We start from the raw sequence: 26,062 nt of genomic DNA on the forward strand, positions 1-26,062 counted from the left end.
TGAATTGGTCCAAGTTTATGTGGATCATATGTTGCAAAATAAGACAGATAAAGTCCACTTTATCTTGGTTTGTGGGATATCCTGTTACTACCAATTGAAAATAGGATTATGTGCAATTATATTTTTGGTCAAGCTATATATGAATTTATTGTGCAAGAATATTTTGAACCAGGATATCAGAGATAATTTTTATTTAACTTATAAAGTTTCTATAGACACTGATACACTGATTACAAAGTCAGAGATTGAAAACATAAAAGTGAAAAAAAAATCAACTCTTACAATTAGTGCTTACTGAAGTAATATTTTAGTGAATTTATTTTGTATTGCCACATATTTTAATATGTCTATAATTATGAAGTCACACTTATGCTAACTTCTGTAACCTATAACTGGTTCAGGCCTATGCTCACAACTTTTTAGACTATCTATGAAGGTTACTGCTTCAATTAAAATTTAAAATAAAATCTGAAAACTGCCTTAAGAATCTTAAAATCAAATTTTCTGAAGTTTTTTTTTTAAAGTGCTATATTTTACTAGGAAGTAATATTTTTTTAGAGGTTTTATTGTTATTTTAAGTACTTTGTAGACCTGAAGGAAACTCTGAAGTTTGAGTCAATGTCACTGAAAAAAATTAAAAAACTAGTTAAAATGCAGTTAAGTGGAAAATGTTTCTTTCTAAAATAACAACTTTGTCCTGTTTAATTTCTTGTTTTTGTTGAGAACAGGGTGATATCTGTGCAGCTAACTGCCTTAATCACCAGGATGCAGGCAGTTGAGACTGCACCCTCAAGAGCCAATACAGGACAAACAGGACTGCTGGGTCCCGTGCTTATTAAGGTTATTAAGAGATATTTGTCTGAGGAATGTGCAGCTGCCTGGAAACCTTATCTATCCAGGACAGAGGGGTCTAGACCCGACTCATCTCCTGCATAGTTCACCCCTTCCCTCCTCCCTTCTTCCTCTAGGAACGTTCAGTTCTGGCAGGACCCATTGAGAATCAAATAGATTGGCAGGACCCAACCAGAGGAGGACTAATGTTTAGCTGTCAAATGTTAACCAATAATGTACAGGTCTTTGTGTGTGAATGCTTGGAAATCTCTTAAATAGAGGGCTTTCTCGCCCCTCAGGGCCGCTCCCCACTCAGCCATTGCAATAGTCTGAGAGGCTGGTTATGGTCCAGGCTCGAGCTTGCAATAAAACCTTGTTGTGTGTCTTGCATTACCGTGTGTGCACTTTGACTCTCTGGGGATCAGTCGATATCGGGGACCAGTCAATATTGGACCCTAACAGTTTCAAGATTAACCATTTGTTTACCAAAACTAACAGAGAAAATAAACAAGAAATCCATTTTCTGTTATTTCTTGTTTAATTCTGAGAAATTGAACTGTATTATACAGTAGTTTGAATCCTTTTTTCATTGTTTCAAAAATGTACCATTTATTTCATGCAACATGCCTGTTTTTATACAATAATTCTAAGTATTATGCTATAATTTTTTTAATTTTTTAAAATTTTTTTATTTATTTATGTTTTTGTGGTGCTGGGGATTGAACCCAGGGCCTTGTGCATGCGAGGCAGACACTTTACCAACTGAGTTATATCCCCAACCCATATGCTACAATTTTTAATAAAGATAAAATAAATCTCAACCCAATTTTGAAATAAAGATATATGTTAAGTACATTTATGAATTCATTTGACAATATCATATGCTATCTTTGACCATGAACTTCATTTTGGTACATAGAGCATTTGTGTTTTGTTATTTAAATGAAGAAAGTCACATCACACCTGAAGATCTGCCTTAAGCGCTTAAAACCATGGTCAATGATAGCGACAAATTTCAATCAATTAGTAAAAACAAAATGTTCTAAAGTTATTCTGATCATGTACAATAAAAATGAATCAGGATTAATACTCAACAGGAGAGAATAGCTAATCTCAACAATTTAAAAGATGCCTCTCTTTAAGACGGCAGATTATTTCTGAGATATATTTGAAAGGAAACAATATTTGGAAATGTAAGATTCCAATGTGAACTTCCAGCAGTGACATTTTAAAGATGAATTTCAGTCCATGAGGTGCAGCCACCTTTTATAAGATGGTATGAAATTGGTCACACTAATTCACACACGTGATTATCATCCCCAAGTTATCACCCATTTCTCAACTTACCTTCTTTTTAATTTATACAATTATTTAAAAGAGGTTACAAATAAAACCTCAGACTCAACCCAAAAAGTAATTGTATTTCTCTCTATAACAAAACATGGCTTTTAAATTTACACACACACTAATGAAGAAACAAAAATTACACTTCTTTCCATCTCCAAAACATAAACTCATTGCGCACACAAGTGTTTTCAGGGAGCAAAGACACATCAGATGCCCTCAAGTTTGAGGAAAACCCCACACAATACTCATGCCCTTTGTGGGGAAGATACACTCCAGAGACACACATGAAATAAAAGCTCCTAGAAACACTCCTCTGGTTTGTTTAACATAACTTTTGGAGCTACATTTAGGAATGGATTTTTAAATTTTAAAGGAGGGAAACTATGAAAATATCAGGTAGAATACTTACTTTCTTTTAATGATGTGATTTAACAACTCAAAACCAGATCAATTAAAACTATTCCCTTGCCTTCACAGACACATGACCTCTTTCCTTTGCTTAATACCCTCAAGACAAAGGCCCACTCTTTGCATTACTCTTGGCATTACTCTTTGGCATTACTCTTTGCTACAGAACAGGACTATAAATACCCTGGGGCTGGTAGGAGGAGCCGGTATTTGACCTAAGCTCTTACCCAGCAAGATTCATGAATCTGATCATGCAATGTGAAAATGCTATACCTCAGTTCCCCAGTTTCCTCCTTCATCAAATGAAAAGACAGAGCTGTGTTCCACATGGCTCCACATAACACTATCATTTTAGGATTTTCTGATTTCAAAGTTTTTATTAGAAACGGAACTTTTACTCAATATTACACTTCTACCCAGTTGTTGTATAGTAATTTGCATCTGAATAGACAAAAAGTTTCAGTACTTAGGTAGCCTCTTGGGATTTATTCAACAAATAGGGGGTTCCCACTCTTGGTGGATTAGAAAATGACTGAAAATTCTTTGAAATTGACCCATCAATAAGTAGCATGTATTTCTCCATGCCTTGATTCTGAACTAACTTTATAATGCATTTTGACTCACAAAATGATATGGAAGTGAAATTATGTAACTTTTAGCAAGTAGAAGAAAGGTCTTGCAGTATCAATTCTCACCCTATTCAATCTCAGTCTGGGCTAACTATGGGAAATGACCAGATGCGATGGAAAGGAGACAACTCGGCCCACAGTCCCAGGCAACTAACTACAAGATATATATGCATGAAACCATCCGTATTAGTCAGCTTTTCATCAGTATAAAAAAATACCTGAGATAATCAAGTTATAAAGAGAAAAGTTTTACTGTGGTTCAGTTTGGGAGACTCCAGGCTATCAATTTGCCTCATTGCTTTGGAGTCTATGGTGAGGCAGAATATCATGGCAGGAGTACATGGTGGAACCAAAGTGCTCATTTTATGGTTAGGAAGAAAAAGAGAAGGGACTGGGGTCTCCTAACCCCACTCAAGGGCACACCTACAATGATTAAGGACCTTCCACTAGTTTCTACCTCTCAAAGATTTCACCATTTCTCAATATTGTCACTCTGGGGATCAAACCTTTAACACATGACTTTTCAGGGTTTTTCAAGATTCAAACTGTAGCACTGCCCAAGATCAAGTAGTCTCAACCAACTGCTCACTAACCACAAATGTGTGTGTAGACCACAAATGTGGAGCAGTGGTGGCCACATCAACCAAATTCTATCCAAACTGACAACCCACAGGATCAGGAGCAAATAAATGTCACAATTTTGGGGTAGGTTGTTGGGCAACAATAGATAACTGGTACTCTACTCTGTGTCAGGAACTGTGTTAGGTAAAAGGATATCTTCTTGGGTACCAAGACACATCCTTATTCTGCAGATGTTCAGAGTCTAGGTAGGGAAACAGACCTGTGGTAAAGCAATTTCAAAGGAATATCATTAGTACTATAATGGGGTTGGGGAGGGATTTATTAAAGGTATATGAAAATTCAGAGAAGGTGCATGAATGCCAGAATTAGGGAACTGGCAAAGGCTTTTCAAAGGAGTTAATATGTAAGGGGGTAGGTTAATAAGAAGAAAGAAATTTCTGGGTAAACAGGGAGGAAGAATACCATTATAGGGAGCAGAAACTGCATGTACCAACCCTGAAGAGAGTGAGATGAGGATCTGGGAAATGGGAGCATTCATTATAATTGGTATATGATGATACTGGGGTAGGCTGAGGAGTGGGTAATGTAAAGCTCTCATGGCCTTAAGAGACCCTCTGGCATTTGGCCTTTAAATTGAGAGTGATGAGAATCAAAGAAAGAACCCCACTCTCCCTAAACTGCCTGCCTGCCTGTGTGCCTCTCTGCCACCCTGGCATAAGGATCAGCTGATTGTGAATCTTCTTAAGGAAGAACAGGTTCCCTAGAATAAGATTACAGTTGTTGGGGTTGGTGCTGTTGGCATGGCTTGTGCCATCAGTATCTTAATGAAGGACTTGGCAGATGAACTTCCTCTTGATGTTATGGAAGTTGAATTGAAGGGAGAGATGATGGAGCTCCAGCATGACAGCCCTTTCCTTAGAACACCAAAAATTGTCTCTGACAAAGACTATAGTGTGACTGTAAACTCCAGGCTCATTATTATCACAGCTGGGGCACATCAGCAAGAGGGAGAAAGCCGTCTCAGTTTGGTCCAGCATAATGTGAACATCTTTAAATTCATCATTCCTCATGTTGTAAAATACAGACCACACTGCAAGTTGCTTGTTGTTTCCAATCCAGTGGATATCTTGACCTATGTGGTTTGGAACATAAGTGACTCTCCCAAAAACCGTGTTATTGGAAGTGGTTGCAATCTGGATTTAGCCTGGTTCTATTACCTGATGGGGGAAAGGCTGGGAGTTCACCCATTAAGCTGTCATGGATGGGTCCTTGGGATGCATGGAGACTCTAGTGTACCTGTATGGAGTGGAATGAATGTTGCTGGTGTCTCCTTGAAGAATCTGCACCCAGATTTAGGCACTGATGCAGATAAAGAACATGGGAAAGAGGTTCATAAGCAGGTGGTTGACAGTGCTTATGAGGTGATCAAACTAGAAGTCTATACATCCTGGTCTGTTGGGACTAATGACACGTTAACTAACTCAGGCTGACTCCTTACTCCCTGGCGAGTGAGCAAGATCAAGGCCTCAAAGGCGGTTTCAATAGTTAATGACGATAAATCGGACCACCATCAGGGATTGGTTAACAACAGTTCTGCAAACGTGATCAGCTCCTGCTTGCCATATAATCCTATGGGACTCTCACCTGCGTGAACCCCCCCCCATGCCTTGCTGACCTTTAAGCTGATTGGTTCCCGCCTAGCCTCCACCCTACATAAAAGCTGCCTGACTTCCTCAATAAACAAGATTCCTGCTGTGCCTCCTTCGCTGACCTCCTGGCTCTGGTGTGTTTCCTTTGCTGCCAACGCTCATCATCCTGCTCGGCCCGTATTCTCCTCAGGCGGGCCCTGAGGAGGTACATCGGACCTTGTTGCCAGACAGGGAGGAACAACTGGTGCCCCGTGTGAGGAAGACAAAGTCGCCAACAGGCCAATCAGACTGTGGTTGAGTGCACTCCCATAAAATATGGAACAGTCCAATTCCAAGTCTGACCCCTCCCTTGACTCCCTTAGGAATCTCCTTAGAAGTAGAGGATTGGAACTCTCAGATAGCCAGGCATTTCAGACCTGGAAGGATTTGTTTGACTGGTCCACATGGAATCGTGTAGAACAATTTGTTAGGAAGAGGAAAATCAGTTTAGGGGAGGGTACCCCATTGGGAGTCTGCCCTACATTATCCTCCCTTAAGGCCTGCTTCTCTCCAGGACCTCCCAAAGGGGGCTGAAGGTTCCCCCCAAAGAGCCGCTGCCTCCGGATGGTGGGAAATCTTACCGGCAGCCATTTTATGGTACTGGGCAAGAACTCACTGACTCTAACCTCCCCCCTCCCTGTATGGCCTTCACGGTAAATGATAAAATGTTAGTTTGGGAAGGAATGACTACCGATCACAAATTGGCCTGTGCAGGGATGAAAGATCGCTCCATGGGAAGGTGGATTGTGGCTACCAAAGATATTGGCACACAGCTTCCGCAAGCAAGCAGGCAGATGGAAAGGGATTCCTTATTTTCAAGTCTCTTCTTTCTTGTGCTTCTATGCTCTTCCTGCAAACTCAAACACCTCCTTCTTCTCCCCCTCTTAATCCCTCTTCCTCCTCCAACTTGGACTCAGCTGCTTCTGCTTCCATTCCCCAGCCCAGCCCACCTAGTCCTCCTGCCATGAGGTCCCACATTCACCGGTGTGGAGGGAGTAACCAGCCCAACCATCAGTGGCATGCCCCAGTAAGGAGTATGATATAGTAGCCCCATTCCCCACAAGTAGTGGGATATAATTGCTTCACAATTTTCTGCGTCCAAACCTGAATTGAACCAGGAAAAAGGGTTAAAATGCCCTAGGCACAAAGTTTCTGCTAAAACCTGTCAGCTCCTTCCAGATCTCAGTCAAGGTTTACATTGAAATGTAAATGGAGGATGCCAGAATGCTTAGTAGGAGACCAGTCTCAAACCCAAGGAAAAAAAAAAAAAAGAGAGCAAAAAGAGTCTTACATGAACTTCAGCAAAAGTAAATTTTATGGTGCTTTACTAAAGTAATTAACAGCCATATCATTTTTCCAGGACTCTTGTTTTTTTTTTTGAATTCTACATTTTTTTTTTTTTGAGCTCATGACTTTTTTGATCAGTTCTATTTTTTCATTCAACTAGAGTTTTTGAAGATCTGTTACATTGCAATGGAGATTCACCTATAAAGTTACAAGGACTTTGATTTTGTGTTTTTGTATGTCGTGCTGTCTGATATCATGTTTTGTCTCTATCAAAATTGAGCGCTCCTAAAATTAAAATTTAAAAATGGATCCAAATATTTTTAATTTACATGATTTAAAAAGGTTCAATTTAAATTGGGTAAACCAATAGAAGTAAAATGTCTTTAAAATTAATTCACAAGTCTCTAGGTGGTCAAACTAATAAAATGTTGATGTTTATAAAATTTCTAACATCCATTTTTCTAGGACTTTTCTTCAATAGGAAATAGATGGCAGATACTATTTACACTTGTCTGACATCTTGTTTTTTTTTTTTTTTTTCTTACACTTGTCTGATATCTTGTTTTTTTTACAATAAGATGAGTGAATTAGAGTTGACATGTATGGGATTACTCAAACATGTTTGTTAGAGACATCTGATTAATTTACAAAGTTATTCCATGGAGTAACATACTTAAAAATATTATTCTTTGTATATTAAATGTGTTCATATTTTCCAGGTATATAAGTCTTTAAAGCAGAAAATTTATCAAGCTGCTAGTCTCCAAATTAAACTTGTCTGTAATGGTAAACCTATCATTTAATATTCTATATAGGACCTGTCATCAATCCGGTATATGTAAAATTTGTTAAATGTATTTCTAAAAGTTATTGAGAGCCTGATTTGTTTTAAGGTTCAGCATGAAAGCATTTTGCCACTTTGCCGCACAAAAGAAAACTTAAAAGCTCTCTCAGTCTTTCTTTAATTCATGTTTTAGATATAATGTTAAATTGTGTTAACTACTGTTCATATAGACTCAGGAGTCAATATATGTGAACTGCTTAAAATGACATTTAAGAAAGAGTGTAATGTGCAGTAGCAAAAATGGAACAAGAGTGATTGAGATTGGGGTCTCTGACCTCATGACTTTGGACAGTGGACTTCCTTAGAGCTACACAGAGCTCCTAACATTGCACTTTGCAGCTCTACCATCTTAGATCTATAGGCTCAACTTGATTCCTTGGCCACTGTCATCCTGTAACAGCAAAGGAAGGAGGGCTTTGCCTGTTCCTTGGTGAAGAGTGCTGTTTCTACGCCAACCACTCTAGCATTGTAGAAGATAAAATCAAAAACATACAAGAAGATCTGGAACATCGTAGGAGTGAGCTCCACTCTAATTTCCTCTGGACTGGGTACACGGGTGGCTCCCCTACCTCCTCCCACTTATGGGCCCGCTAATCACCATTATCCTTGTGTTCACCTTTGAGCTTTGCATAATTGATAAGCTTATCCATTTCCTGAAAAGCTAGGCTAAGTCTGTGCAGTTCATGGTGGTCCAACAGCATTATACCACCCTTCATAATGATGATTGGGAGTCCTATAGGATCATGGATCACTCGTATCAGTACACTGGAGTATAAGTATCTCTCCCTTAAGTCCTGCTCCTCCTGAGGGTCCCGTCTGAAGTGCTAAGGTGGTAGTCAATGACGGGTAAGATCCTCAGAGGAGGACAACCTAAGACAGGCACACCTTCAAGTAAGGCAGACTCCCAAACTGCTAGGGTGATGTTCCATGACTGGTAAGACCATCCCAGGGGCAACCTAACACAGACACACCCTTAATATAAAACAAAAAAGGGGGATGTGTTGGGACTAATGACACATTAACTAACTCAGGCTGACTCCTTACTCCCTGGTGAGTGAGCAAGATCAAGGCCTCAAAGGCAGTTTCAATAGTTAATGATAATAAATCAGACCACCATCAGGGATTGGTTAACAACAGTTCCACGAACGTGATCAGCTCGTGCTTGCCATATAGTCCTATGGGATTCTCGCCTGCGTGAACCTCCGTGCCTTGCTGACCTTTAAGCTAATTGGTTCCCGCCTAGCCCCCACCCTATATAAAAGCTGTGTGATTTCCTCAATAAACAAGATTCCTGCTGTGCCTCGTTCGCTAACAGACTTCTCGGCTCTGGTGTGTTTCCTTTGCCGCCGACACTCATCATCCTGCTCGGCCCAGTATTCTCCTCAGGCGGGCCCTGAGGAGGTATATTGGACCTTGTTACCCGACAGGGAGCAATACTGGTCCGTTGGACTGTGTGTGGCAAATCTGGCAGAAAGTATAATACAATGAATCTTAGGTGGGTACATCCAATTTCCACTATGATTAAGGGTCTCTATGGAATAAAGGATGATATTTTTCTAAGTGTGCCTTGTATCTTGGGACAAAATGGAATCTCAGATGTTTTGAAGGTGATTTTGACTCCTGAGGAAGATGCTCATTTAAAGAAGAGTGCAGATACACTTTGGGGGATCCAAAAAGAACTACAATTTTATAGGCTTCTAATGTCATACCACTTCACTGTCTAGGATACAACAGGATTTTAGTTGGAGATTGTGCATGTTGTCCTTTTTATCTGATCTGTGATTAAAGCAGATGGCCTGGGAAAAGCATCAATTTCCTAAAGTTAGAAATAGGAATGGCTTATAAAACCCTACAGATATCCTGACACTGGATGGTACTTAACTTGTGTAGTTCAAAAATAGTGTAAAATAGTAAAATAGTTACCACCATCTCTGAGATACCACTACCAATGTTGCACAGGCTCCAGTTGCCCTTCAAACCAGATGTGTGATATATAACTTCATCAAACATAACCTATTCCAAATTTTTATTTTTTTCATTCAGTCACATCCTGGGATCGATTGTTAAATCCAATATTGCATGTCTTGTATATAACTGTTCTAAAGGATTTTATTTTGTGTATTATATGTATTTATAGTGTAGTATACATTTCCACATAATGTAAAAAGAAAGATCTACAAATGAACAATGCAACCAGCTATCCATATGTCATACCAACTGAAATATCAAATAAACCTTGAACAATGAAAAAAAATGTTTTTAAAACCAGGTGGTACCCAACTACTATGCATATAAAGCTCTAATTAAAAAAAAATGGGAAAATCACATACAGCAAATGCCACTGCATGAAGTCCAACATGCAGTATAAATGTACACACATGTGGAGGTGATCATCTTTCTCAAATGTAAATCAACAATGTGAATGTTGAATATTCAATATTATTTTGAAATCCTATCCTCTGACTATAACTAGAAAAGTTGAATTACCAGGAAAAAATATACACATGTGTATAAAATCTTCAGTATGGGTCTCCCATCTACTCATACCAATACATGATAATAACCTATCACCAAGAAATGACTGAGGTTCAACACTCTTATTTTGTTAGTGCATTAAGAAAGCAAGCTTATCATTTAGAATTCATTATGGGAAATGATAAAATAATTTAGCATTCCCAGACTCCCTCATTTGGCACTTTGAGGAATTTCCTCTACATGCCAAGACTCAAGATGCACTAGTTCCCTAAACCAAAAAAGAAATTATGCATATGTACAATTAAGATGAAAGATCATTACCCCAGATGGTGATTTCAAAGAAAATAATCTCCCTCAATGAGCAGCATATCCTGTCCTTGGAATATGTCACATCAGAAAGCTAGTAACAATTTGGACTAAGAAAGCAATTCAGTTTCAAGTTTTACCACATAGAAGCCGAGTTTTAGAATATTTACTTTATACTTGTAAAGTAAAATCTTGCCAGAAGGCTTGATTTTGAGCTTAACATGTCTATGAACAAATTTCCAATTCACATTTAATATATTTAGGAATAATTGTAGAAAATGACTATAGCTGATTTATAGAACCAAATGATTTAGGATCAGTAAGAGAAGATAGGAGTAAACAGTTATAATTAGTATCTCCCTGTATACCCACCTACAGAATGACAAAGTTTCTTTTTTTTTTTCTAATGTCATCATTGAAACACATTAAATTAATAGTTGATACTGGAGATAGGAATTAAGAAATTGTCATTTTATGATGGCTTTTAAGCACTTAAATGCTTTAGAACCTTTTGGAAATGCTGGTTAACAGTTCATATTCCTATGTGTGTTGCTTTAATTTCAAGCTTGGTGTAATCTAGACCCTTTATTAAAGAGTTCCCTGCTAATTGTGGTGAAAGTTTTGTTTGTTGTTTTTGCTTTTCGAGATGGGATTGTGCTATGTTTCCCAGGTTGACCTGGAACCCTTGGGCTCAAGTGACCCTCCCGCCTCAGCTTCCTACGTAGCTGGAACTACAGGTGCACACCACTACCACTGTGCCCTGTTTGAAAGTACAATTTAAAGTCTGTAACAACTAATGACTCCTAAAAGGGAGATTTTAGTGTATTGAAATTTTGGATAGTGAAACATTTCCACAATTTTCTGCAAACTAGATTAAAAAATGATGAATGAGAACTACACATAGAAATCTAGTAAGGAAATTTCTCTTTATTTGTTGTTTTTATATATATATGATAGTAGGATGTATTTTGACATATTATACACACATGGGGTGCAAACCATTACAATTTTGGTCCCATTCTCGTGGTTGAACATGATGTGGAGTTATACTGAGTATTCATGTTTGAGCATAGGAAAGTTATGTCTAATTCATTCTACTGTCTTTACTATTCTTGTCCCTGCTCCCTTCCCTTCATTTTCCTTTGTCTAATCCAATGAACTCCTATATTTCCCCTCCCTATCCTCCCTTGTTATGGGTTAGCATCTCCATATCAGAGAGAACATTCAACCTTTGGTTTTTGGGGGGACTGTCTTATTTCACTTAGCATGATATACTGCAGTTTCATCCACTTATTCTTCTTTATAGCTGAGAAATATTCTATTGTGTATATATGCCACATTTTCTTTATCCATTCATCTGTTAAAGAGCGTGAAACCACCACCTGACCCAGTTATCCCACTCCTGGGCTTATACCTAAAGGACTTAAAATCAGCATACTGAGTGACACAGTCACATCAATGTTTTAGCAGCTCCATTCACAATAGCCAAGCTCTAGAGCCAACGTTCAACAGATAAATTGATAAAGATAATGTAGTAAGGCAATTTCATCTTGTAGGAAAACTATGGTTCACAAATATTTTCTATACCAATTTTTTTTAAATGTGTTGCCTGGTTCTTCTATAGTTCATGAAACTCAACTTAAGATGTGTATGCACAAAGAAAAATTTCCTATATCCAAAGTCATCCATTTGCATGAAGTCATATCATCTCATTATTGTGTCACTCTGGTCACACTCTAGTCATCTGTGGGTCACTGAATGCCAGCAGGCACAGTTGCTCAGCACTCTAACTCCTCCATGACTTCCATGACAATTGTCCTTGGACGTGTCAAAATCAGATGGCTCATGGTCCGGCAGTCTGGGTGTAGCATGTTGAGCCCATTTACAGAGACCGTGAACTGACAGACCTTCATTCCTGATGCAGCTGCAGGCCGCTGGGGTCCACTGCCTGAATGTGGCATGGCTTACTTCTTCATACCACAAAGCCTCAGCCAACCACACTGCCAACAATCATGACTGTGTTCCTTGCATAAGGATCCCCAGGAGTCAGGAGCTCCACAGAAGTGACTGGTCTCTTGAGCATGGACTTGGGGTTGCAGAGCACAGAGGACTGCCTCCGAGGGTGGGGCTGCTACTGAAGTAGCTGTTGCTGCCACAGCTGCTCATGCTGCTCCTCCACACTGCAGATAGGATCTTAATGTCCTTGCTGGAACTGACTGACATGAAGCTGGGAGATTTCCAATTGTCATAGCTCTGCTTCCTCAGGCAGAAGGGACTGTCATGAGTCTCCTGGGACGAGGGGACTTTTCTTTGAGCAGCCCCATCAGTCTTCAACTGAAGTATATTCTGAACTGGTAGAGAAGATTGCTGTCCCCAAACAGGTGCTTGTTGGACACATGTTGTTTGATGCCACCCTCCATAAGCCGTTGGAAAAACTGCTTTGCCTCTTTTCTTGTGGTGGCCTCATGTTCCTGAACCAGTCAATAAAAGAATTCAGATGCCATGATGGGTCATACTTGACTCCTTCCTCTTCCTTGGGTTGTAAGAGTGTGTTTTCAGGGCTCATTAACTTCACATACAGCCTTCACTTCATTGTCCAGCAGAAAGGTGCAGCTGTCCTTTCCAAAACGGTAGAAGAGTTTGACATCCTTAAATTCTTTATGCTTGTCACACATATGATGAATAATGCCCTGGTGTGCTAATTTCTGCATGAGTTTAATTGCTGTCTATCAGAAGTCTCTTTGTGTTCAATCAGTCAGTCAATCTGTTATTTTGCAACAAAACAGTTCGAGTAGGTTTTGAGACGTCTATCTTTAATGACCTTTTCTTCTTGCAGCCTGAGTTGTAACTGCTCTCTGGTGATCATGACTTCAGGCATTTGCTACAACTCCCTTTGCTGTGCCCCACTACTCCTACTAGTGCTGCTATCTCTGCCACCACTGCCAGCGCTGCCACCCTCCTCTGTGGGAAGCTGTCCTTATTTAACAGACTCAGACTAGGTTGAGCCATGTGATGCAGAGGCCTGGCTTCCAGGAACTCCTGGGAAGCATGTGGCACTGCATGGGAGGAGTTCCCTATCTCCTTTTGGAATTTTCACCTGAGAAGATGGCTCCGCTAACTCCACCCTATCCTGTCCATCACAGAAGAAGCTCCTCCTGGTCCCGGACCTCTTTACCTGTGTATTATAAATAAAGGAGAGTTGGGCTACTCCATGTTGTTGTAAGAGGCCAGAGCTGGTATGGTCAGACCCGTCAGGACCCCTCTCATATGAAAAGAGTATTGGCTCTTGTGTGTTCATTGAAGAGATAAGTTTTTTGGGTAATAGAAAAACCGCCAGCACCCTCCTCTGGCAGTTATCCCTTTCCTCTTCCACGTGGGACATGGCAGAGAGGACCCCCACACTCCTCCATGGTCCCAGCCACACGGTTACCACTGCCTGGTCTGTCCACCGCAGATTCAGTTGGAAGGATCAGTCTGCCCTCACAGAGGCTTCCCCTGCCATCTTTGTTAAGGAAAGTCCAGTTTGAAACTTAATTTACATTCAGTTAGGTGTATAACCAAGTCCTAATTTAGGACTAGGAAAAAAACTATAAGAGTACCTAAGAAAGTTTGACAATTGTTAGATTATTATGTTTCTGAAAAAAACTGAGTTTCAAAAATTAAAATAAAATTATATACCTCAGAATCATCCCAAAGAGGTGTGGTATCTAACTAATAGTTGCCTGCTAGAATATTCTATTCCAGTGGTCAATCATATCAAGCAAAATACATAGTTGAGCAAAAGAAATTGACAAAACAAAGAATCAATAAGTAAGATGCCATAAAATTGAGAAGCTTCTGTACAGCAAAGGAAAAAATTAAGTGTGAAGAGAAAGCCTTTAGAATGGGAGAAAATCTTTACTATCTGCACCTCGAACAGGGGATTAATATCCAGAATATATAAAGAACTAAAAAAAAAAAAAAACTTAACACAAAAATCCCAAATAATCCACATCAATAAATAGGCAAGAGAATGAAACAGATACATCTCAAAAGAAGAAATGTTGGCAAACGGCCAACAAATGTATGAAAAAAAAATTCAACATCTCTAGAAATCTGGGAAATGCAATTCAAAACTCCATTTAGATTTTGGTAAGTATCAAGGATACAAATAGTAATAAATGCTGACTACATTGTAGGGGAAAATATACACTCATACATTGTTGGTAATAGTGCAAATTAGTGCAACTATTCTGTAAAGGAGTATGGAGATTCCTCCAAAAGCTAGGAGTGAAACCACCATTTGACCTAGCTACCCCATTCCTTATTAAATCCACATAATACAGGGGAATATAGTCACATCAATATTTAGCAGTGCAATTCACAACAGGTAAGTTATGGAACCAGTCCAGATGTCTATCAACAGATGAATGGATAAAGAAAATGTGGTATAAATGTATACACAATGGAGTTTTACTCAGTCATAAAGAAGAATGAAATTATGTCATTTGCTGGTAAATAAATGGAGGTAGAGAACATCATGCTAAGTGAAGTAATCCAGACTCAAAAAATCAAGATTTGAATGTTTTCTCTCATATGTGGAAGCTAGACCAAAATAAAGGGAGAAAAGTGTGTGAGGGGATACCATGAAAATAGAAGGTATCGGTGGAGTAAAGAAAGAGCACTGAGGAGGAATAGGAAAAGTAAGGAATTGTGGAATGAAACTGACCAAACTATACCACAGTAAATTTTACCTTTACATATATGTGTAATATATGAATTATTATATATTTAATATTTATATTAAAGTTTATTTAATAACTATTTATATTCATTATATTTATGTATTATATTTATATAATGCACTTATTTAAAAAAAACTACAAATAAATAGAAGAAAGACCAGTAGAGAAGAGGAAAGGGAACAAGAGGAAGGAGTATGGGAGGAAAAGGGGTACTACTAGGGACTGAAGAGAAGCAAACTATGTTCCATGCTTGCATAATTATGTCAAAATGTTAAAATGAATCCCAATATCATGTATAATTCTAATGCACTAATAAAAACATTACATTTAGTCATAAATTATATATATTATATATTTATGAATATATCTAATTATATATTAAAATTTTGGGGGGGCACATTCTTAAACTGTGATTCATTAATATATATTTGTAGTATATATTTATATAATATATTCTAGTATATATATATCTATATCTATGTACATATATTATATAGCTATCTTAATAAAAATTTTTCCTTAAAAATGCCAAATTGGCAAGGCAAAATTTTTAAATAAACAACAAGTCAGATAAGTAATTCTGTAGGAAAATTACTGTCAGAACAAGTTAAAAAAGCTAAATCTAGTCATGTGTTTATTTAGGTTCCTGTCAACACAGCAGATAACCAAAAATAAAGTGGATTTTAGAATTGAAATTAAAGACATTGTTGGACTTACATAGTTAGAGTTATGAGGAGCGATTTCAATTCATATGTGTATTTATTTAGACCTTTTCTGTGCCATAGAAAGCAGCTTATAACAACATGGAACCTGACACAATTACCTGCAAATGCCATAATTTCATTTTTCTTTAAGGCTGAGTAATATTCCATTGTGTATACATTTTTGCTTCAGGTATGACAAAAAGTTGAAAGTTTGTCTATGGCTGAAATTAATGCTAGTATTTAAATATTTCTCTGCTAATGAATACATGAACTTCCAGCAATCCATATTTTTCTAGTCTGAGGGTGTGTCCTCAAGTCATCAAATAAATACTTAATGCCTGGCCCAGCAGAGAGGGCTATTAGAAGTGCCTCACATTTGGCTTAAATTTGTGAAATTTGATATAGATAGTTAAGTCTAGAATGACTTGTGCTAATTATTTATATTGAATCTATCTTCTAATTTTATCATTCCATGAATAATCTTATTAGCTACAATAATGGTTTTAACTCTTAATATTTTTTGACATTCCCATTTCATTTGTTCCTGATTTTCAGACTCTCCATGAAGAAACTATACCATTTGACCTATTAATTTATTCAAGTTATTCTGTCTTAAGAAGAATTTTCTCATGAAGTACTTGATTATACTGAAATATAATGATAAAGAAAATTCAGGGTAAACATCTGTGTCCTTTATCTATTAAAATAAAAAAAAGTCTTGTTGGCCTCATAACTTATATGAGGGAAAATGAAAGTCTTAAATTATGAATATACATATTTTAATATATATCATATAATTATATATGTAAATCTCATTCTTTATGTTCTTCAGATTTTATCATTTTATCCAATGAGATCTACAAGTTTTATCTTGAAGTCTATTATTATGTTCTCAGTAGTTTTGAAGATATTCCTCAATTTCAGGCATGTAGTCATGTTTTGGTTCATCCTATAAGCTTCTAATGTCAGACCTGAAGTCTGGCATTTCTCCATGGTTGCCCAATTTCTTTTAGAAGAAAATTATATTTATAAATAGAAAAACATAAAAGTATAATAAGGATTATGGAAAAATATTTCCCATTTGCAATACTTAATGAATAAATTTATCTAAGCAATGACTATCAATAATTGCTAAAGTCATTAGTTGAAAGGTTAATGGAGAAACTTTAAAATACATGAATCAGGCTCACAACACCTGAATGCACCAACTTTGTTTTTCTTGCTTCTAAGTGTTATGTTTCATCTATATTCACAGTGTCATGTTTCTCACGCTGCTTAATGAAATTTTCTTTTCCTTTTCTTATTGTTTGCCTCAAAATGTTTATTAACTTCATTTATTCTTTTTTTCTTTAAGAAAATGAAGTCTCTCTCTCACCTTTTAGGAAATTACCATGCCCTATGTATGTCCAGGAAATTAGCTCATTTAGGAAATTAGCATGCTCTCTCTATGTTTATGTATCTTCTATTGTGGTAACAACCCTTGAGATTATACATGGAATATCTAGAACTTATCTGGTGTAACTAAAAATATATAAATGTTGATTAGAAAATCCCAAGTCCCTCATTCACTGCCAATCACCATTTTGTTCTTCACGTCTCTAAATTTGACTATTCTGGATAACTCACGTAGGCCAAATATTTGTCCTTCTTTGATAGGTTTATTTCATTTAGTATAATGTTCTCAGTGTTCACCATTTTGTCACATACAGCAGGATTTCCTTGTCTTTAAGGTTGAAAATTATTCCATTGTAGGTATATGCACAGTTTCTATATTCATTTCTTTTTTCAATGGACATTTAGGCTGATTTCACATCTTGGCTATAGTGAATAAGTAATATGGGAATGCTAATATCTCTTTGAGATCCTGATATGCATTATTTTGTGTTAATACCCAGAAGTGGGATTGCTGCATCCTATGGTGTAAATTTTCTGGAATCTCTTATAATCCTTTCTATATCAGTTTCACCATTTTGCATTCCCCCTAACAGTATACAAGAGTTTCAATTTTTCCACACCATCCTCAATACTTGTTATCTTTGTTCTTTTTTTTTTTTTTTTTTGATAATAAAGGTTATCGTAACTGGTGTGATATGATATTGCATTGTGATTTGATTTGCCTTTCCCTGGTGATTAGTGATAATGAATATGTTTTCATGTACCTGTTTGCCTTTCGTATATATTCTTTGGAGAAATGTCTGTTCAATTCTTTAGCCCATTATAAAATAAAAAAAATCACTTTTTATTGCTAATCAGTTATAGGAATTATTCATATATTTTTGGAAATTACTTCCTTATCAAATGTATGCTTTGTATATATTTTCTTCCATTCTGTATACTGCATTTTTACTTGATTGTTTCCTATGCTGTCAAGAAGCTTTTACATTTGATGTCATTCCACTTCTCTATTCTTTCTTTTATTAGCTGTGCTTTTGCTATCACATACAGTAAAGTATGGCCAAGACCAATGCCTACATTTTCCTCCATGATATCTCCCAGGAATTTCATAGTTTTATATCTTAAACTTAAATCTTTAGTTAATTTTCAGTTGGTTTTTGTATCTAGTAAGACGACAGAGTCAAGTCCACCCTTTTACATGTGGATACTCAGTTTTTTTTAATATATATTTTTTAGTTGTCAATGAATCTTTATTTTATTTATTTATTTATATGTAGTGCTGAATATCGACCCCAGGGTCTCACATATGCCAGGCAAATGCTCTACCACTGAGCCACAACTCCGTCCCTGGATATTCGGTTTTATCAAAATTATTCATTGAAGAGACAATCCTTTTGATATTGTGTATGCTTGTCACTCTTTTCAATTATCAGTTGACCATTTTTGTGTGGACCTGTTTCTGGGCTCTTTATTCTATTCCATTATCTGTATATCTGTCTTTATTCCACTACCATCTTGTTTTAATTATCATGTCTTTTTATTACATTTTGAATTGAAAAGTGTGATGCCTTTCCAATTTTCTTCTTTTTTTTTTAAGTTTGTTTTTTCATTGCTGGTGATTGAGCCCACTGAGCCACATCCCCAGACCATTTTCCATTTTATTTTTTATTTTGAGAAAGACTCTCACTAAGTTGCTGAGGGCCTCACTAAGTCATTGAGGCTGACTTTGAACTTTCAAACTTTCTGCCTCAGCCTCCAAGCCACTAGGATTACAGGCGTGTGCTACCATGCTTGGCTCAAGATTGTTTTAATTGAAGGTCTTTTGTAATCATATACAAATTTTGGAATTTTTTTTTTTTTTTTTGTATTTCTTCAAGAAATGCTGTTAATTACTTGGGTAGTATGAACATTTTTTACATATAGATTATACCAATCTATGTAATGGGATGTCTTTCTACTTATTTCTGTCTTCTTCAATTCTTTTCATAAATATCTTGAAGTTTTCAGTGCACAGCCTTCACCCATTTGATTAAATTTATTCCTAGATATCTTATTATAGTGATGCTATTGTAAATGGCATTGCTTTCTTAATTTTCTATTCAGATCCTTCATTCTTATTGATAGAAGCAGAACTGATTTTATACATATTTTTTATCCTGCAACTTTCCTGAATTTATTAGTTCTAGCAAATTTTTGTGAAGTTTTTAGGACTTTCTCTAGTGAAGTTCATAACATTTTTAAACAGAAACACTGTTATTTCCTTTCTGATTTGGATGCCCCATATGGCATCATCAAGGATATTTTTATATTGAGTATTTTCCCTCTTGCAAATCTCACCTCAATCTCCCAAGTCAGTTTAGAGTTTAGATATTGACAACACTTCTTTCTATACAACCCATTCCTTTTTTTCCTGATATTTTTCTATCCACAAAATTCACTAATTTTCCTAAGTATTACTTCTGTTTCTCTGATTTTTCTGCTTCCTAAATGTAGGTATCTGTGTTTTTTCAGATATCAGGGTTTTCTCACTCCATTGGAACCTCCTATCTAGGAGTACTGCTCTTATGGACTTGACTCCCAAGTGTTTCTGTAGTCCTAATCTTTCTCCTGTGTGCCATCCTTGCATTTTCAGCTACTAGCTTGATATATCTACCAGGATCCCATGCAAGGTTATAACAAATATTTCCACCAGTACTTGGCCCTTGCCGTGTGTTACCATTTTTGTTTCCATTGTGATTGCATTTTGTCTATTCTGACTAAAAATTTCAGAGTCCTCATTGACACCTCACCTGATGCATGGCAATTCTACTGCTAAATCTCTCTTTATGTTGGCTATTCTCTATCCATTACCTTTGTGCCAAGCTTAACTCACCAGCTTGATAACTTTGATAGTATCCTGAACTTATTTTTACTTATACTAATCCCCTCTACTGCAATTTCTCTATGGTTATTAAACAATTCCTTTGAAGAATAGATCACCTGTTTTTTTCTTGTTGACATATACGAAGTGACCCTCATTTCCTAATAAATAAGGTCAAAGATTTTAGTTTTCTATTTTAAGATCTCTAATATATGGTTCCAATTTTCCTTCACAATATTATTTCCTCCTCCTTCCCTTCATTCACTATATGCTCCAATCACATACAATTTCTTTCTGTTTTTCTTACATACCAACACTGTCCCTTTCATACCTCTGTGCATATTGCTTTCTTTTCTCATCCTTTTGCTTCATTGCCTCAAGAACACTTTATTAGTATATTTACTCAATCACTATTTAATAAATTTTTACTCTGATTCATTGAGCTAAGCATTGAGAACTCAACAATGACCAAATATACACAAAATAAAATCACTAAAATCTAAAAAATGAATTCAATATTTCTTTGAACCTTAGCTCAAATGCTATGTCCTCAAGAAAATCTTCTCCAAATCTTTTGGTAAGAATTAATTTCTCAGTCCCTTACAATGTCAATACATTTTCATTCCTGCTGTTCTGTGTGAGTATGAGGGTGTTTGTACCAGCATGCATAGGTGTATACAGCTTTGTGCTATGTAGCTAGTTAAGAGGGAGTGCTACTTGGAAGTGGTCATCAATAGTGTTAGCAGAAAGAGATAAGAGGAAGAAAAAAATGAGAAAAAGTGGAAAGCAAAATAATAAGAAATATAAGTTATAGAGAAGAGAGAAAGATAAGCAAGTTAAAGTGAATGAGTATTAATCATATTCACCCCATGGAGACCAGCTAGGCATTGAAAGTAGCATTTGTGCTTAGACAGTGCTTCATTCAGACTGCTCCAAACTTATAACTGAGGATACAATTTCAAAATTATTTGAACATATTTGAACAAACTTTTAAAAGACCAAGCTAAAAAAGTAAGTGGTTGCATGGTAGAAAGTGTGAATATAAAACCTTGAGATTAATTTTAAAATACTGTAACTAGTGTTTTATAAATTAATACTTTTGTCTTTGGAAAAGTTTTGAGTAACAGAATAACATTGATTTAAGAATTTGTCATTTTTTTAGAAAACTTGAGAGGAAAATTTAAGTCCAATAGAAAATACTGTCAAATGATTTAAAAATTGTCTCTAATTATGCAAAAACATTTATATTGAGGATACATGTAAAAAATTTTATGAAATTCTCATTTGAATGTGAGAGGTTAATCTATTTTTAAATTTGTGTGCTTTGCATAAAAATATTTACATATATGAATGCTATTATATATACTATGCTATTACTAGATACATAATTGTTTCATTATATTATTAAAATCATGTAAATTAAATTTAATTCTGAAACATTTTATTAATAATCTTATTTGGAAAATGAGGCATATATGGCATATATTATCATTGGCAAAATATAGACTTAAAAGTTATTAGGCTTGGATGTGAGGTGTCTCCCAAAAGGTCATGTGTGAGACAACACAAGAAGGTTTAGAGGAGAGATGATTAGGTTATGAGAACCCTAACCCAATCAGTGAATTAATCTCCTGATGGAGATTAACTGAGTGGTAAATGAAGATAGGTAGGGCATGTCTGGAGGAGGTAAGTATTGGGGGCATTCTTTTGGGGTACATATTTTGTATCTGGCAAGTGGAGTCTCTCTGTATTTGGTGCCTGATCATCATGTGAGCTGCATCCTTCTACCAGACTCTTCTTCCATGATGTTTTGCCTCTCCTCAAGCCCTGGGGAATGGAACCTGCTGTCTATGGATTGAGACCTCTCTCTCTAACTGTGAGCCCCAAATAAACTTTTTGTCCTCTACAATTGTTCTTGTCAGATTCTTTAATCACAGCAATGAAAAAAGCTGACAAAAACATACATACAGGAAAGAAAATCAATGATCACCTGTCAGTTTCAAAAATTTACAGGTAAGAAAATTAAAAAAAAAAAAAAAACTAGGCTACAACTACACAGGCTATTAATGAAGTAAAACATTCCATTATATTAGATATTATTATTACTTAAAATGCAGTAGATCATAGTGGTTAAGAATTTAATCTCTAGAATTTAAAAATCTCTGCCAAATTATTTATTAACTTTTTTCACAAGCTTTAGTTTCTCATCTCTTAAAGACCATAAAATTACTATCAATCTTCATAGGATTCCTTGAGGGTTAGAAAATACTGCCCATGTAACATAATGCCTGGCATACATTCAAAATGTTAAATAGTGATACTAGAATTACTTGTACAAATGGAGGAAATAGGATGCAAAAAGTCATTTGTGTCTATAAAACATTAAATCAAATACATAAAAAAGGTCTCATTGTAAACTGCAACATCAGACTAGTGCAGCAATAATGATATTTTAAAACTTATTTCACATAATACTGAAATAGCATTAATAAAAATATTTTTCTATTTCAAATTTAAACAGTAAAATTCATTTTTATAGTGTTATGAGATTTGAAAAAAAGCATAGAAGCAGGTAACCTCAACACTTCCCTGGCCTTTTCCCTGGAAACCACTGAGTCTTTTCCTTCTCTGTACATTTACCTTTTCAATAATGTCTGTACATTTACCTTATAATAGTGTATACAGTATATACACTTTTCAGACTAACTTTTTTCCCTCAGCAGAATGTCTTTAACATTCATTAACAATATCGTATGTATCCATAGTTTATTTGGTTTTACTGCTAAGTAGTATTCCATTGTAAATGTTTCCCACAGTTTGTTATTTATGTACAGAATGGTATTTTGATTATTTCCAGTACTGAGACATTATAGCAGATATGCAATGCATGTTCATATGCATTTTTGTATCAATATAAGTTTTTATTTCCCTTAAATGACAAAGGGTGCTATAACTGTGTTTCATGACTGGTATATGTGTAAATATTTTACAAATCGCCAAACTGCTTTCCAGGACAACTACACAATTATTCCTTTACACCAGCAATATATGAGCATACCTACCACTACACATTCTCACCAGCATTTGGTGTTTTTTGTTTTTTCTTTCTTATGCAATTCTAATAAGAGTATACTAATATCAATTTGGGGGTTTAATTTGCATTTCCTGAGTGAATTATAATATTGAGTATATTTTATATGCTATTTCTAATTTATATGTATTCTTTCATAAACTGTCTGCTAAAATCTCCCATATTTCAAATATTTCTTCCTTGTATTTGAATTTTGATAGTCCTTTATGTATTCCAGATACAATTACTTAGTCAAGTCTGATTTTCAAATAAGGATTACATTCTGAAGATTGTCTTGTCTTCCTTTTAACAGTCAGCAGAAGACTTTTAAGCTTGAAGTAATCTAGTTCATTTCAATTTTTCTATTTATGGATTATGTTTTTGGTGCATTTTTTCAAAGAACCACTTGTGTGTCTCTATATCATAATAGCTTTTGATATTTTATTTTATATTTAGGCCTACATTTTTTAATTAACTTCTTACAAGCTCATTGTTTTTATGTATGGTTTTCTGTTGGGGTCTTAAGCCCCCTTGCTCTTCTCGACCAGCGGCAAGGGAAGGGGACCCTCCCCAACAAGGTCAGACCGGGATAGGTAAGGTCGACTGACCGCCCGCTCCCAGCCCTACGGGCGGAGGACAATCAGATGCGTCAGGGAGACCAGTCACAGTAGGAACTCGTTTATTGAGGAAGTCACACAGCTTTTATGTAGGGTGGAGGCTAGGCGGGAACCAATCAGCTTGAAGGTCAGCAAGGCATGGGGAGGTTCACGCAGGTGAGAGTCCCATAGGACTATATGGCAAGCACGAGCTGATCACGTTCACCGAAATGTTGTTAACCAATCCCTGATGGTGGTCCGATTTATCGTCATCAACAATTGAAACCACCTTTGAGACCTTGATCTTGCTCACTTGCCAGGGAGTAAGGAGTCAGCCTGAGTTAATTAACGTGTCATTAGTCCCAACACATCCCCCTTTTTTGTTTTATATTAAGGGTTTGTCTGTCTTAGGTTACCCCTGGGAGGGTCTTACCCATCATGGAACATCACCCTAGCCGTTTGGGGGTCCACCTTATTTGAAGGTGTGCCTGTCTTAGGTTATCCTCCTGAGGATCTTACCCGTCATTGACTACCACCATAGTGCTTCAGGTGGGCCCCTCAGGAAGAGCAGGGCTTAAGGGAGAGAAAGGTAATAATACAGACTTCTCCTGGCAGGAAGAAGGGGGCCATGGCTGATGTTCTAAAGTCCCAAGAGGTGAGCTCACCCTACATCATTTATAGGTTAAAGTCTCTTTGTACTCCAGTTCTCTCCCCCCTTATCTCTCCTTACTACCTACATGACTAGGCCTGGTTTTGCATTAAGTGAGAAGCCATGGGCAGGGGAGGGTCAAGGTGATTCAGGCAGATAAGGGCCCAGGGGGCATTAATTAGCATCTCCATGCTTGCAGTCCTTGATAAAGGCAGGTAAATTTGGTAATCAATGGGCTCTGGAGATCCTTGACATTCCATTCTTCCAGGAACAATCTCCAACTTCCAGAGGCAAATGGTTACATGGCTTCATTTCCTTGATTTGACCAGATCCCCTATTTCTACACTAAATACCTGTCCTTAATTCTGACTTCATTCCCCCCTTTTGCTTTAGGAACTCCTAAGGAAAAGGGGGCACCGATCATTCTGGCTGCTTCAAAGCTGGAAGGGGGCAGCAAAGGGCAAGCAGTTTGAAATTCCTTTTTAAAAATCGGGTCAATCTTGGGGTCCAAGGTTGGGGAAGTCTGGTTGGGGAAGAGCAGGTTGTAAAGTCATCTGGGGGTGCGTGCTTCTATGATAGAAGAACAAAAAACATGAGTACTGAAATGAGATTGATAAAATATAAATGTTGCAGAATCTGGAACATGCCAATGAATATCATGAAAATGACAGAAGTCAATTTCTCACCAAGAGGTGGAAGAACTGAAAAGTTGTTCCCATAACAAGGCCTAGCAAAGGCTGGAGAAGACAAGGCCTTTATTTGGGAACTTTAACATTGTCCAGATTATCAGGAATGTAAACACAACATTTAGTAGAGATCTCTATACTTCTGTTACTAGCAAACATAGATTAAGCCTACCTGTGTCTATAGGCTTCAAACTGACTAAAACTTCTGACTCTGGCAGTTTCTCTTGGTAGTTATCAGGCACATTTGCCTAAGAATCTCTCTTTTGTAGCTTTTAGTCTTTATTCTAGTGGACTAACACAAGTGTACATCTTAAGTTATATTTCACTATTATTTCTTTTAAATGCCCAAGAATGGTTATATTTTGGTTTTAACTGTTTGCTGGGTGTCTAAGATCAAGCTGGTCAAACTGACTTGATCCTGTTTTGTTAAAGAGTCAGCTGAGTTCCCACAGGGGTCACTTGTAGAGAACTTAAGAGCAGCTTCTTAGCTCCACCAGTGCCATTGGCTAGGCAGGGTCTCCTCAGTGAGGTGGCTTCCTTTGGAAGCATCAGGGGTGTCTCCCTATTCCATGACCCTCCTCTGCAACAGGTGCAATGATTGGCTTTTCATCCTCTAGTGGGCCTCATCAACCTCCTTGATTAGGAGGTTGTGTGTCCCAGAGTTGCAAAGCTCCTTAGAGAAGTTCTCTTATTCCCTGGGTTCAGGCTGACTTTGAGGGCAAGACCCAAATATGGACTTTTCTTGATCTCTGTATTTAATCTCAATCTCTAAGTTTGATCTTAACCATCAAGCAAGTCAGTCTCACCAGTCATAAAGTACGAGTACTGGGCTTTAACTTCAATGTCTATGACTTTACTGTTATTTACTCCCTTTTATCTAATTGGGGTTTACATTATCTGTATTAGTACTGGAAGTTACCACACTCTGTTCTATAGGTGATGGCTTAGTATCACAAGTTACCTAGGTTGTGTGTTCTGGAA

The 26,062-nt window shown here is 36.8% G+C and overlaps 2 pseudogenes; one reads left to right on the forward strand and one right to left on the reverse strand.

Moving 5' to 3' along the window:
- Positions 1-9,340, forward strand: part of LOC124971534 (L-lactate dehydrogenase A chain-like) — a 51,747-nt pseudogene extending 42,407 nt beyond the window's left edge.
- A 2,835-nt stretch (positions 9,341-12,175) lies between these two features.
- Positions 12,176-24,272, reverse strand: LOC124971535 (DEP domain-containing mTOR-interacting protein-like; annotated as a pseudogene).
- Between the last annotated feature and the right edge of the window lie 1,790 nt (positions 24,273-26,062).

Source organism: Sciurus carolinensis, chromosome X (genome assembly GCF_902686445.1).
Source record: "Sciurus carolinensis chromosome X, mSciCar1.2, whole genome shotgun sequence".
Lineage (NCBI taxonomy): Eukaryota > Metazoa > Chordata > Mammalia > Rodentia > Sciuridae > Sciurus > Sciurus carolinensis.